The following is a 16,055-nucleotide window of genomic DNA, read 5'->3' on the forward strand; positions in this document are numbered from 1 at the left end:
CTAAGAAAACAAACAGATTCATCCTAAAGAGGGTTAAACCAGGCTGCTCCTTGGAGGCAAGGATTCTGAGGCTTTGTCTCACATACTTTGGTCATGTTGTAAGGAGCGACCGGTCCTTGGAGAAGGACATCATGCTTGGGAGGGTGGAAGGACAGCGCAGGAGGGGAAGGCCTTCTGGGAGGTGTATTGATTTGGTGACTGGGGTAATCGGGATGAGTATGTCGGAGACAATGAGATTGGCACAGGACAGAGCAGAGTTTACAGCTGTTGTACATAGGGTCGGTATGAGTCACAAGCGACTCGAAGGCACATAACAACAACAACTTCTGTAATGATATTTTGCTCTTTCCATGGGTATCTTTGATGTCATCCCATAACTCACCCTGTCTTTGATTGTTAATGTTCCATGCCTCAAAGCTGTTTGGGTGATGATTTTTAAATTCAAGTGGGATAAACTCAAGGTAAAACTTTGATTCTTGTGGACTTGTTTTCATTTTCTTCAGCTTCAATTTGAACTTGCACATGGGTAATTGATGGTCTGTTCCACAGTCAGCATCTGGCTTGGTTTTAACTGCTGATATTGAGCTTCTCCAACGATTTCCTTGACAGATGTAGTCAATCTGATTTCTGTGCAGTTCATCAGGTGAAGTCCATGCATAAAAACAATTTTTTGGTGGTTTTCTTTGCTTGTTTGTTTTTTTAAAAAAATATATTTGTAATGAGCAAATAATTGAGCATACAAAATTCAGTCATTTGATGTCCAGCCTCATTTCTGTCGTCAAGTCTGTACTTTCAGACTACTATTCTTTCTTCAGTGTTTCCAACTTTTGTGATGCAGCCACCAGTAATTTTTAATGCATCTTGATTGCATTAATGGTCTGGTCAATTTCAGACTACAAAAGTTAGTAGAAATCCTCATTCTTCTCTGCTTTGCTTTAGTTGCTGGTGCACATATGTGAATAATAGTCATATTAACTGGTCTTCTTTGAATGCATATAGATAGTATCCTATCACTCACAATGCACTTTACAATGAATCTTCGAATTGTATTTTCATTATGAATCCAACACCATTCTTCCTTTATTTTTCATGTCTAGCATAACAGATCATCTGATTATGTGATCCTCACCACTGGATATCAAACATCATGATAGATAAATGTTAATTTCTTTCATTTTTATTGTGATTTCAATGAAAATTCACAGAAAGGTTGAATTTTTCCTTCGTTCATTGTTGTAAAGAATTGAAATTTTCAACTATTTCATCTTACTTGGACCTACAATTGGTACCCTTGGTACCACCAGTCAGGAGATCACTGTCTTGGGAACAGTGGGAAAGTCCACTGTCAAGGACCTGCCGAAATTTCTGAGGAACAATGATGTCAGGTTAAAGATTAAGGGCATCGGATTCAGGCCATGGCCTTTTCAATTACTTTTCATGCATCTGAGAGCTGGACAGTGAAAAACAGTAACAGAAGAATTGATTCCTTTGGGTTGTGCTGTTAGAGAAGAGTGCTGAAGATCCTATGGACTCCCAAAAGAACAAAAAAATATGTTTGGAAAAAGTGCAACCAGAGAGCTCTTTGAAGGCAAGGATGGTAAAATTTCATCTCACATTTTGGGCATATTTTTAGGAGAAGTTAGAAAAGGACATCATGCATAGAAAGTGGAGGGTCAGTGAAAGAAAAGAAGACCCTCAACAAGATGGATTGACACAGTGATTACAGCAATAGACTCAAATGTGTCAGAGATGATAAGGATGACACAGGATGGGCCAGAGTTCAGATCTATTGTTCACAGGGCAGCCACCAGTCATCATACGCAACTCGATGACACCTAACAACAACAACAGACTGTAGGCTTTTCTTGTTCTTTTTTTAATACTCAGAGGTTTTTGGATTAAGGTATTAATTTTGATTCTTTTTTCTTTTTTGATGTGTGCGTTATTGCTATAAATTGACCTCTAAGTACTGCTTTTGCTATGTCCCAAAATATTGGTATGTTGTATTTTCATTCTTATTTGCTACTATACATTTTTTATTACCCAGCAGGGTGTTATTTAGTTTTCATATACTTTATCTCCCTCCTCCCCATAATTATCCTGTTGTTGATTTATAATTTTCTAACATTGTGATCTGAGAAAGATGTAGAGTAATGGTTTTTAATTTATCGAGGCTTGCTTTATGACCTAACATATGGTCTATTTTGGGGAATGTTCCATATGAGCTGAAGAAGATTGTATATTTTGCTCATGTTGTGTAGAATGCTGTATACATACCTATGAGATCAAGCTGTTTAATTGCATTATTTGTTCTTCTGTGTTTTTATTGAGTTTCTTTCTAGTTTTTCTGCCCTTCATGAAAAGTAGTGTACTGAAATAACCTATTATTATTAGACATAATTTGTTGTGATCCACACATATTCCTTTGTATAATCAATGAACACAGATCAAATGATAATTTCCAGTATTCTCTGCTTTAGCTAAGATCCTTCTGATATCAGCAGCGATATTCTTGGAGCCATGACCTCTTCTAAATCTGCCTTAGATTTCTGGTAGTTCTATTGGTAAACTATTCTAGCCATTTTAAAATAATCTTCAGTAAGATTTTACTTGCATGTGATATTAATGCTATTGTTCAATAGTTTCCACATTTTGTTAGATTATCTTTCTTAGGAATAGTGTGAGAAATGTTGTTGATACCCTGTACCCTGTCTGGGTTTCTCTTGGTAACCGATGAGTTGATATAAACCTCTAGCTAGGATCTTTTCTTGGTGGATCTCTGGAGAGAGGAGAGCTGGAGTAGTTGTTGTTATTAAGTTCCATCGATTTGAGTAGGACTCATAGAGACCTTATAGGCAACGGATCTAAACCCTGTTCTATCCTGTGCCATCCTCACAGTCTCTGACACACTCAAGCTCATTGCTGTAGTCACTGTATCGATCCACCTGGTTGAGAGTCTTCCTCTCTTTCACTGTCCCTTCACCTTTCCAAGCATGATAAACTTCTCTAAGGATAACCTCTCCTGGCTATATGCTCTAAGTATGTGAGGCAAAGCTTCATCTTCTTTGCCTCTAAGGAGAACTCTGGCTGCAGCTTCTCTAAGACCTATTTGTTTGTTCTCTTGGTAGTCCATAGGACATTCTCCAACACCACAGTGCAAAGGCATCAATTCTACTTCTGTCATCTTTATTCATTGTCCAGCTTTCAGATGCATAGCAAATGACTGAAAAGACCAAGGCCTAAATCAGACTCATCTTAGTCCTCAAGCTTATATCATCGAGCTTCAAAAATTTGGAGAGGTCCCTGACTGCAAGCTTTCCCAGTGTAGTATGTCTCCTGATCTCCTGACTGAGGTCACCAGTAAATTGCCCCGAGCGTTAATCCCACAAATGCTTGAGAAATCTTATCCAAACTCAGATTAGTGAAAGTGAGCCTTTATTAAACTACTTGGAAAAATTAGGCATTAAAACTCCAATCAGAGGACAGAACTGGGATGCCTTCACAGCCTACCACAAACTCTTTATCCCCTAATGAATATATCCCTTCCCTGGTTCCTCATGGCTGAATAACTAGGAGGTGAACAATCTTCCCTAATGTTGCCCAAGTTTTGTCACTTCTATTGATAGGGTCTGAACAAAAAACATTTCTCTAGGCCGTATAGCCCTGGTGTACAAGTTGCCGTACCGCGGTCACTTGTGATTGCTGTGAGGCTGAACACTGTGACACTGATGTGTCAAATGTGTTAATGGTTGCTACCCAATGTGGACAGAGAGTGGGGTGGAGCTCCCCGATTTAAACAAGCTTGGAAGGAGGAGTGGCATCCACTTCCATAATAACTTGCCTCGGGAAACCCTATGAACCTGGAGAGAGGATGAGAGACACCCAAGCGTCGAGGACTCACCTTCATAGGGTCGCTATGAGTCGCCTGTGACTCGACAGCACTTAACAACAACAACAACAACATTGATAGGGTGGTATTAATAAGTTCAGAATTCTCTATATTGGTATCAGTTATAAAACTATAGTTCTTTTTCTTCAGCCTGCAAAACTAGTTGCTTAGTCTCCTAATTTTCTGTTTTCTGTCTTTAGTCATGTAGAGTTGCTTGATCTGTCTGTTTACCAGAAGAGGAAATAGTACATCTATCCTAGATGCTAGTGAAACTAGTTCTCCAGTCGTATGTAAACTATATCGTAATCTGCCTGTTTACCAGGAAGAGAACTGGGGCCTTCCTGAATTACTAATACATAGATGGGGACTCTCCTTTTCAGATGTAGAAATTACCCTTTTTTACTAACAAAAGTGCATTGTTAAATGAGCTGGAGTTTCATCCTAGTATATAAGGCCATGATCATTCCCAGATTGGGAGGCCGTCTTAGAGGTGACTCACTGTCTCCTAGATCTGTGAATAAAGTGCATTTATGGATATTGCAGTCCATTCGTCTTATTGGCAACTGACTACGGAAAGAACCCCTTGCCTTCAGTAACAAAGGGAGGAGTGCTATTATGGTTTGTGTTTGAGGTTCTGGCTTAGAGGGCTAGGTATTAGTTTGGAGTTGGCTTGGTCAACAGGCAGAAGTAGCCTCTCTCCACAGGCAAAGAAGAGTCTGCTTCTTAGTTTCAGGCATCTTTAGAAGCTGACTTTGAAGAGAAGCTGAACCTGGTCTGCGTTGACGTTCCGTTCATATGACCTGAAAAATGTAGCTAAATACGCTAGATGGACTTTCTGAGGGTTGTCATGTCCATCAATGCTTTTATGTCTCCTTTGAGTCAACTTGTGACTTCCTCCCCAAGACCATGTTCCTTTTACCCTGGAGATAGACTACTGAATTCTATTTCTTACAATAAATATAAACATGGATCTCATCCAGTCAGTTGGCCCAGCAGCTATCTTCCAGATATCCTGGCCCAGCCTGGTTGGCACATCGAGGGCTGTATCTGTTAGCTGAAACGTGTCAAAATAAGCAATTCATCAATTCCTAGGGCCTTATTTTTTGCCCATGCCTTCAGAACAGCTTCAACTTCTTCCTTTGTCACCATTGGTTCTTGGTTTACGCTAATTCCTGATAAGATTCTGTGTCAGTCAATTCTTTTTGGAACATTGAATCTGTGTATTCCTTCCATCTTCTTGTTTTATTTCCCCCATGCCCCTTCTATCTTCTTTGATGCTTCCTGGATCATTCAAGATTTTGCCCATAGCATTCTTCAATATTGCGACTTGAGGCTTGAATTTGTTCTTCAGTTCTTTCAGCTTAAGAAATACTGAAAGAGTTCTTCCCTTTTCATTTTCTAACTCCAGCTATTTGCACATTTTGTTATGCTTTTATGCAAAGCAGCCATGCATGAGCCCACCGGAAATGGCTGATTCTTAAATCCTATAGCCAATAACCAATTTGCAGAAACCTCTATGTTGACAATTCTGAGTTTCCCCACCTTTACTGCAAAACTCTTTTATTATGCACGTGTAACATTAATATCTTTTTACTTTGTTTTGGATGTGAGGAGGTTTTTTTTTCAGAACATTTGTTTACCAGAATGATAAAACATGCACATTTTATACACAGTAGTTTTTCTTTGAACAACCTAACAGTTTCTCTAATTTTCAGCACAAGGAACTGATATAAATTCCTTTTACTTGAGCTGTGTTTACGTTGTTGTTGTTATGTGCTGTCGAGTCGTGACCCTATGTACAACAGCCCTAAACCCTGCTCTATCCTGTGCCAATCTTATTGTTTCTGACACACCTACTCCCATTACCCCAGTCACTGTGTTAGGATTTTGTTTTCCTTCCTAAGTTCTTTAAACAGAGTAGGGTTCTATGAGGCTCAGTGCATGCAGACACTCAATAAATGCTGTTTGATGATGATAATGATGAAATTGATGTTAACTCAAATCTTCCTTTCCTTATGCTGAGTGTCTTCCTGATTCTATCCTTTTCCTTTGCTTCACAAGACAGGTTCAAAAGGAATGCCAATATTTACATCTTAAAAGCAAAGCAGCCCCTAAGTTTATGGACTGCTTGATTTACAAGTTCATGCCCTACCCATCTGAACCAAATGGCTTCCTTGATTCTATCTCCACTTTGTAACACCTGCTGTGTGTTTCCCCCTTTCTGAGTGAAAGGAATATCCTGAGTATTCTGGTGTCTGATAAAATGAAAACATAAGGTTGCTACACATGTCAAAAGGCCTCTTTTATCTAAGAAACCAGAAAGCAAACTGTATGAATGCCCTCTTTTTTAGTACCTTGATGTAGATGAAACTTCAGTTGTGTAACTTCTATAAAGTTTTCTATAAACGGTAACCTCAGTGTTTCAGGATTAGCTAGTCTACCACCAGCCAATCAGATTCTCTCACCCTTCCCGCCCTTCCCCTTATGCAGTATTCTGGGATAAATGACCTTTCTTGACGTTTAGTAACTAGAATATGTAGCTGGGAGTTGCCCCCATATACCAATTATAATACTTAATCTTCTGGAGCTGCCTTTTGAAATCTTCTGTCCGTTCTGTTCTTTCATTTTGGCATTTCCTTTTTTTGGCATTCTGATGGCTCCAGTACAATTTTCAGAGTCTCTTCAGACATGTGGTTTGATCTTTTCTTTCTCCTCTGTTTTTGTAATAAGCTTTTGCTTCCTTTGTGAATAATGCCCTTTATGTCATCTCACACCTCATCTGGGCTTCAATTACTAATGTTCAATGCCACAAACCTAGTCTTTTTCCCTTTTGTTTTTATTTTTCTCATACCTACCCTTAAGATGGTTTTGAAATTCAAGTGGGATAGACTCAAGGTCAATTTTGGTGCTTTTGGTCTTGTTTTCATTTTTCTTCAGCCTCACTTTGAACTTGGATATGAATAAATGATAGTCTGTTCCACAGTTTTAAAATTAAGAAAGATGTGCATTAAGGCTGTATCCTTTCTCCATATCTCTTCAGATTGTATGTTGAGTAAATCATACTAGAACTTGGACTTTATGAAGAAGAATGTGATGTAGTTCACGGGTGTTCTGTGATGGCGGATTACAGAAGGTCATGAGAGATGATAAAAGGAGAAGGGCCTTTTGTTTTGTTTCTTTGTGTACCGCCAAATAGGATTCGACTGGCACAGGAGGAGATTGCGCCTCCTTATCCAGTGGAGCATCTGGTGGATTCGAACCACAGGCCTTAAGGATTGCAGCGCAGCTTCTTGCACTAGGCCACCAGAGCACCTTTCCTTTTGGCACTGCAGCTGCAGCCATGACGTCTCAGGCTTCAGAAGAGGCTCGCCTCTAGTGTCCTCCGCTGTGGCAAGGAGAAAGTCTGGATGGACCCCAGCGAGACCAATGAAATTGCCAATGCCAACTTTCAGCAACAAATCCGGAAACTGATCAAAGATGGCCTGATCATCTGCAAGCCTGTGACTGTCCATTCTCGGCCGATGCTGAAAATATACCTTAGCCTGCAGGAAGGGCAGGCATGTGGGCATAGGTAAGCGAAAGGGTACTGCGAATTCGCGAATGCCCGAGAAGGTGACCAGGATGAGGCGGATGAGGATTTTGCACCGGCTGCTCAGAAGATACCGATAGTCTAAAAAGGTTGATCGCCACATGTATCACAGCCTATACCTGAAAATAAAGGGGAATGTGTCCAAGAACAAGCGAATTCTCATGGAACACATCCACAAGCTGAAGGCAGATAAAGCCCACAAGAAGAAGCTCCTGGATGACCAGGCTGAGGCCCGGAGATCTAAGACCAAGGAGGCATACAAACGCCATGAGGAGCAGCTCCAGGCCAAGAAAGAAGAAATCAAGACTGTCTAAAGAGGAAGAGACCAAAAAATAAAGCTCCTCTCCTGTCCGTACATAGTGGCCTTGGCAGTTGGGCAGTTAGTTATATAGATCAATCCTTAAAAAAAAAACAAGCCTTTATCTGCCCGCTTTCCCCACCCCCCCTAAAAAGGCGAAGGGCCAAGGACTTTATTAGGCAAATTGCAAAATAGAGCTGTCCTCTCTTATTACAGAAGCATAGACTACATAAAGAAGTCATGTACACTTTTTTCAGGGTACAGAAGTAAATTATCTTTGACTACTCAAGGATCTGTGTTCTTTCTCTTTATCTTAAGAAAGCAAATGAGTAAGTAAAAAAGATCCAGGGGAAGCTGTTTACACCACCGCCCCCCCACCTCCATCCCAGGCGGTCTTGTTAGCAAGAACTCCTTGGTGTACTTAACCCTTTAGGGGTCAGAGACTCAGAAGACTGCTGACAGGAATAGCTTTTAGAACTAGATCTAGACTGTTTTCAACCTGGACCTCCTGAAGGTCCCTCCTTTCCAAGGGTCTCAGGCATTCCTGGAACATGTCCTAGTCCAGCAGACCTCTGTTGTCACTAAACCCTTCAGGGATCCTTCAATGTGGCATCAAACTCAGAGGAAGACTCATCAACAACCTACATTATGCAAATTATACAACCTTGCTTATTGAAACTATGGAGGATTTGAAGTGCTTGCTGCAGAGAATCAGACTGCAGCCTTCAATATGGACTAAATCTCAACGTCAAGAAAATAAAAATACTCACCACTGGGCCAATAGGCAGCATTAAGAAAGACAGAGAAAAGATGGAAGTTGTCAGTTGATCCAATGGTAGTGGGTTATCAGAAACTATCAGCATCAGTGCAACTAAAGTTGGTATGCAATCCCCCACTGCTGAGTTTAAGTGGCTTTAAAAAAAATAAAAATTGAAGTTGTCAAGGATTTCATCTTACTTGGATCTACAATGACTTTTGGTACCACTAGCCCAGAAATTAAAAGACTTGTGGCATCGGGAAAATCTGTTGTCCAGAGTCCTCTCTAAAGTCCTAAAATCCAAGAGCATCTGTTTAAATATTAAGGTGCACCTGATCCAAGCCCTGGTCTTTCTGATTACTTGCTATGCATATGAAAGTCAGACAATGACTAAGGATGACAGAAGAGGAATTAATGTCTTTGGGCTGTGGTGTTGGTGCAGATTACTGAATATCCCATAGAATGCCAAGAAATCAATAGATCTGTCCTGGAGAAAGTGAAAACAGGGGCCTCTTTGGAGACAAAGACAGTGAAACTTTGGGTAAGTAAGGAGGGTCAAGACCTTAGAGAAGGACATCATACTCGGAAAGGTCAGCGTAGGAAAAAAAGGTCCTTAAAAAGAGGATTGACACAGTGTAACATTGTAACAATGGGCTCAGTATATTGGAGACAGCGAGGATGACACAGGACAGGGCCAGATTCAGATGTGTTGTTCATAGGTCACTATGATTTGCAGTCGACTCCATGGCACGTAAATTATTGTCATGGAGTTGTCTGTATCTTTCTTTAAATCTATTAATGTTTGATTTACGTATCTTTTAAATGTCTTTGAGTGCACAAACATTTATTATATCTTCTTGTTCAATTGACCCTTTAATCACTATATAATTCCTTTCTTTATCTCTTATGCTAGTTCTTGCCTTGAAGTCTATTTAGTCAGAAATTAGTAGAGCTACACTTGCTCTTTTTTGATTGTTATCCTATGATATATATTTTTTCAATGTGTCTGTATATAAGATGTGTCTCCTGTAGGCAGTTTATAGATGGGTTGTGCTTGAGGTTTTTTAAAAAATATTTTGTTATGCACACCCATATTTATGCTGCTTTGTTCACAATAGCAAAGATTTGGAAACAACTCAAGTGCCCGTTAACAAAAGAATGGATAGAGAAGCTGTGGTATATTCACACAATGGAATATTATGCAGCACTGAAAAATAAAGAACTTAAGAAAGATACAAAATTAGTGGCCATGGAGGACATTATACTGAGTGAAATATCTCAGTCACAAAAAGACAAATACTTCATAATGCCACTGTTATAATAAAACAGGATTGACTTGGGGGTTAGGGAGAAACTAAGAAAAGAGGGGATAAATAATATACATGGCATTGAATGAAACACTTTATGGAGAGAACTGTATAAAAGGAATTTATGATTAAGTATTGTTGGCATGATAAGAGCTGCTTAGTAAAGTAGACTGGGGTGAGGGTATGATGCCTGTATAACAATGAAGTAGGGGGTTTTTTCCAAAGAAAAAAGCAAACTGCGGGGAGGAGGGGCAGGGAGGAAAATGTGCAACAATGAATGAATGGAACAATCCAAGTTCTCTATAAACTTTCCTTAAAACCTCAATTAAACAGGGAGCTCTGGTGGCCTAGTGGCAAGAAGAGGTACGTGGTTTGAATCCACCAGATGCTATGCTGGAGAAGGAGGGGCAGTCTAATCCAATTTGACAACACACACACACAAAATAAAAGAAAAAAACATTTAAATCTCAATTAAAAAATTACAGAAAAAAAAAGTTTGTGGATTTTCATACAATAATTCATTTACATTGTGTTTCATTCATATACACTGTTTTATATAATCTTTTACTTACATTGTTTCATATAACATACATTATCTTTTATATCATAAATGACTGTGTCTATTATTACACTTTTTCAAGTCCCCACTGAATATTTCTTATTCTTTCATTCTCCCACCCTGTTGCCACTGCTGTCCTAGTGATTTCCACTTTCCCCCTTTTTCTCCCCCTTTTCCTCTCCCTTTTCCATTTTGGACATTTATGCACATATTACTAGTTATCCTTCTATTTTTACAACAATAGTCTTATGCAGTATTTAGGTTATGTTTCCTTATCCATTCTGCTACTCTTCTTCTCATGACTGCTGTATTTAATCGATTCACATCCAATGTCATTATAAATGTTCTTAAGTACTGTTGAGTCACTTGCAATTCATAGCAGCCCTATGCACAATAGCTCTGAACCCTGTCCTATACTGAACCAATCTCACTGTCTGACACACCTAGCCCTATTATCCCAGCTACTCTGTCAACCCTGCTTATCCTGGTCTTCCTCTTTTGTGTTGTGCCTGTCCCATATCCATATGTTGTTGTTGTTGTTATGTGCCGTCGAGTCGCTTGCGACTCATAGCGACCCTATGTACAACAGCCCTAAACTCTCCTCTGTCCTGTGCCAATCGCACTGTCTCTGACACTCCCATCCCGATTATCCCAGTCACTGAATCAATCCACCTCATAGAGGGCCTTCCTCTCCTGCACTGTCCCTCCACCCTCCCAAGCATGATGTCCTTCTCCAAGGACTGGTCTCTCCTCACAACATGTCCAAAGTGTGTTAGTCGAAGCCTCAAAATCCTTGCCTCCAAGGAGCCACCCAGTTTAACCCTTACCAGGACAAATCTGTTTGTTTTCCTAGCAGTCCATGGTATTCTCAATACTCTTCTCCAGCACCACAGCTCAAAGGCATCAATTCTCCTTCTATCCTCCTTGGTCATTGTCCAACTCTCTGATGCATAACAACTGATTGCAAAGACCATGGCCTGTATCAGACGCACCTTAGTCTCCAGATAGACACCATTGCTCTTCAGTACTTTGGAGAGGTCCCTAACAGCAGACTTTCCCATGGCAATGAGTCTTTTAATTTCCTGGCTGCTGGTGCCAAGACTGTTGACTGTGGAACCAAGCAAACTAAAGCTGTGTACAATTTCAATCTCTTCACCATCCATCCTGATGCTGCCAATTGGTCCAGTGGTGAGAATCTTTGTCTTCTTGACATTGAGCCTCAATCCATATTGGAGGCTGCAGTCCTTATAGTTTTATTATTATTATTTTAGTATTATTATCCATGTAATTTTATTATTGTCATTTTGCTGCATTCTTTTTTAAAAAAATTTTGTGCTGATGCTGATTTCTTTGTTCCATCTGCTTTTCTAAATTCATTTTGTTTATGTCTTTTCTCATAATTTCCTTCATTACTACTGTTTTAGTGCTTATCAGGGACATCAAAAGGGTCGAACGAGCTTGGCATTTCTTTATTATTATTACTCTACTTATTTACAAAATTTAAATACATTGTTTTTCACACTAGATTCTTCCAATTTCCCTCACCCCCACACATCAAATTGTACAACCTCCCTCCTCACACACATCCACATCCCTCTGCTTCCACCCTCCCCTACTTGGATCCTCATACTCACTCTACAATAAAGATTTTATACAGTATTTGTCCTTGTGGAATTGAGTTAGTTCACTCAGCATAATGCTCTTCAGTCTCTCCCAAGTTAGGTAATAATTTACAAAATCACTGCTCCTGCATACTGCATAGTATTTCATTGTGTGAAAGTACCATAATTTCTCAATCCATTCATTTGTGGTTGGACATTTGGGCTATTTCCATGTTCTTGTGATGGTGAATAATGCTGCTATGAACATTCGTGTACAAGTGTCTGTTTGAGCCTCAGTTCTCATTTTCTCAGGGAATATTCTAAGTAGTGGAATATCTGGATTATATGGAATTTCTATGTTCAGCTTTTTGAGGAAGTGCCGAACTGAGCTTGGTACTAGCAGTCAGGAAATCAAAAGACAAATTGCACTGGGGAAATCTGCTGTCAGGGACCTCTCCAGAGTACTGAGAAGCAATGAGGTTAGTCTAGAGACTAAGGTGCACCTGATCCAGGCCATGGTCTTCGCAATTACTTACTATGCATCAGATAGCTGGATGACTGAGGATGAAAGAAGAAGAATTGATATCTCTGAGTTGTGGTGTTGGAGAAGAGTCTTGAACATATCACAGACCACCAAGAAAACAAACAGGTCTATCTTAGGTTGAAACCAAGTTTATCTTTGAAGGCTAGGCTTTTGAAGCTCCATCTTGTAAGGTTGCCGAGGAAAGACAGAACCTAGTGCAGGCAAAGAAAGATAGTTTATTAAGGAGAAACTGCCAGACTGGCCCTCAAGCAGAAGACCAGCCTCCACTAAGAGTTAGAGAGGGATTTTATACTTTCTTACTTGGGAACTGGGGAAGGGGATGCTTACAGAGGTTTCCTTCAAGATAGGGAAGTGGGCTGGGGTCTCAGATAACTATTCCTGGGAAAATGAGGCTAGGGTAGTTTCACAGAAAGAAAAAGCAGGACTGCTGTTTCCTGTTGTTGGATTCTCTCAGTAGCCTTTCTGGGAGAGGAAAGAGAGGCCTCTGCAGTCCTAATATGTCTCACATACTTTGGGCATATGGCCAGGAGGGACCAGTCCTTGGAGAAGGACATCAACTTGGAAGGGTGGAGGGACAATGCAGGAGAGGAAAACCCCAGATGAGATGGATTGACACAGTGACTGGGGTAATAGGGTTAAATGTTTTAAATGAGAGTTCAAGTGTTTAAGTGAGACAATGAGACAGGCTCAGGATAGGACAGCCTTCAGAGCTGTGAGTCATAGGTGATTCCATGGTACATAGCAATAGTCTTTATTAAGGGAGCTCTGGTAGTCTGTTGATAAGTAGCTGAGCTACCAAGCCTAAGGTAAGCAATTAGAATCTATCAGCTGCGTTAGAGGAGAGAGATGAGTAGGGTCTCCTCTCCTGCAATTTACTGCCTCTGGAAACTTGCTGGCGTGTCAGTTTTGGGTCAGATCCAACTGGACAGTGCATAATAACATAACATAACATCTTTATTAAGGGAACTCTTGCGCTTGGTGGTAAGGAGTTACACTGTCAATCCAAAGACACAGGGTTTTAATCCACTAGCTTCTCCACAGGAGAAAGATCTCTTCTCACACAATTTACTGTCTCTGGATGGTCAGCTGGCTCTGACAAAGTCATGGCAAACCAGGAGCAGGTGGACAAGATGAAGATTATTGTTCAGAAGCTCTGCTTCAAATACAGGAGTGACAGCTCTGAGAACCCGGTTCTCCAGCAGCGCTTCAAGAACCTGGAGGCCTTGACCTTGGACTTGAACAAGGAGTGGATCTGACAATGCCCAAGACTGAAGCAATTGATAAGAGATTGGGTTCCCGTGGAGGAGTTTAAGGAGCTAGTATACCCACCAAATTATAATCCCGAGGGGGAAACTACCAAGAGGTTCTGAGAGTAAAAGGCCGAAGGTGGAGGTCTCTGAGGAGGAGCTGAAGGCCTATAACCGCAAGGGCACACTGGGGAAGTTCACTGTGCCTGTGCTCAAGGAAGCCTGCAGGCTGAGAAGCAGGAGCTGATGGACACTCTCATCATCCACTTCCAGGAGGGCTGACCAAAGGCCGCTGCCACCTGTTGATGCTGGAGCGAGCGGCCTGATTTCTCACTCTGAAAAAATGTTTCTCTTGAGCCAAGAAGAGTCTGCCTGACAGAAGCCCAGGGGCTTTGCTGGTGGCCTGAGGCTCCTGTTGTGGAAAGAGTCTGGCCTCGCTTTGCTGTGCCTTATCCTATTGTCTGAATAAAGAGCCCTTTGTCCTACAAAAAAAAATTATTAATTTTAACGAAAGTTTACAGAGACAGGATTTCCATTCATTCATTGTTGTACTTTTCTCCTTGCCCATTCCTTCCTCTGCCCAATTTGCTCTTCTCTTTGAAAAGTAAAAGAAAAATTTTTTCACTGTTATACAATCCCTCCCCCAAGTCCACTCCAGTATGCTGCCTTCATTCTGGACTCCTGTCATGACAATAATACCTAATCACATATTCCTTTTAAACCATTTTCTCCCTCATCTGTTTCAATGCAGTATACATTATTTAACCCATCTTTCTCAGTCTCCCCCCAACCCCAATGTCAGTCCTGTTTCACAGCTGTGGCACTATGCAGTATTTGTCCTTTTGTGACTGAAATATTTCATTCAGCATAATTCCCTCCAGGGTTACCCATTTTGAATAATATTGCATGAGTTCCTTGTTTTTCAATACAGCATAGTATTCCATTGTGTGAATATACAACAGCTTCTCTATTCATTCGTTTTTTGATGGGCACATAGATTATTTCCAACTCCTTGCTATTGCGAACAAAGCCGCGATAAACATGGGTGTGCATATATCTGCTTGGGTGGCAGTCATGCTCTCTTTGGGGTATATTGCCAGTGGTGGAATTGCTGGGTCAAATGGTATCTCTATTTGCAACTTTTTGAGAAAGCACCATCCCGCCTTCCACAGGGGTTGCACATTTTACACTTCCACCAACAGTGAGGAAGGCTCCCAGTTTCTCTACAACCTCACCAACATTTGTTGCTTGCTGTTCTGTTAAATTTTGCTGTTCTTACTGGGGCACCCGCTTCGCTGGTCTGTGCCCGCGTCACTGGTCCTTTGTCTTCTTGATGTTCAGTTTCAATTCATATTGAAGACTACAGTCCTTGGCCTTCTGCAGCAAATTCTTCAGGTCCTACTCATGACTTTGAGGTTTATCGGGGAGGTTGACAAGTTAGAATTCAAGTTGGAAACAGGCCACAATTTCTTAGTCAGGACAGCTTCTGAAGAGTGCTCACAGATTCATCTGCTTTCCATCTTGAGCTGTTAGGCCAGTGTTACAAAGCTCTCTTAGCAAGTTTTAGCAAGCTCTCGTGGCTCTGACCCATGCAGGCAGCAGTCCCAAGTCAGCTCTGTCTCATGCTGGGACTTGGGTTCACCACTGCAGCGGCACTGCTCTCTTATAGGCCCTGGTCTGAGACACGTAGGAATCTCTGGCCTCAAAGGACACAGGTTGTAGTCTCTGTTTCTCTCTTGCTGATAGCATTTTTCAAGGTGAAAGAACGGAAAAACCAATTCAAGCCTCAAGTTGCAACATGGAGAGATGCTCTCTGCAAAATCGTGGATGATCCAGGAAGCAACAAGAGGAACGGAATACACAGTCACTGTACCAAAAAGAATTGGATGACATTGAAACATTCAAGAAGCATCATATGAAAAAGAGCCATTGATAACAAAGGAAGAAGTTCAAGCTAATGTTAATGACATTGACAAAAAAATAAGGCCCCAGGAATTGATGGTATACCAATTGATATGTTTCAATTGCATATAGGTTGAAAAGGTTTCAACCTACATGCAGAACAGATTATGCGGGAGGCTGGGCTCTATGAGGAGAAATGTGGGGTCAAGATTGGTGGATGATTTATCAACAATAAGCATTATGCAGATGACACAACCTTGCTTGCTGAAACTGAAGAGGACCTGAAATACCTGGTGCAGAGGGTCAAGGACTGCAGCCTCCAATATGGATTGAGGCTCAATGTCAAGAAGACAAAGATTCTC

At 40.9% G+C, this 16,055-nt stretch overlaps 2 pseudogenes; both read left to right on the forward strand.

Moving 5' to 3' along the window:
• The window catches only part of LOC102855172, a 40,219-nt pseudogene extending 32,405 nt beyond the window's left edge, over positions 1 to 7,814 (forward strand).
• A 1,463-nt stretch (positions 7,815 to 9,277) lies between these two features.
• LOC102855582 lies at positions 9,278 to 14,038 on the forward strand (annotated as a pseudogene).
• The last annotated feature ends 2,017 nt before the right edge of the window (positions 14,039 to 16,055 follow it).

The sequence above is a fragment of the Elephantulus edwardii genome, unplaced genomic scaffold, assembly GCF_000299155.1.
Source record: "Elephantulus edwardii isolate Elephantulus edwardi_28Jun2011 unplaced genomic scaffold, EleEdw1.0 scaffold00246, whole genome shotgun sequence".
In the NCBI taxonomy this organism is placed as follows: Eukaryota; Metazoa; Chordata; class Mammalia; order Macroscelidea; family Macroscelididae; genus Elephantulus; species Elephantulus edwardii.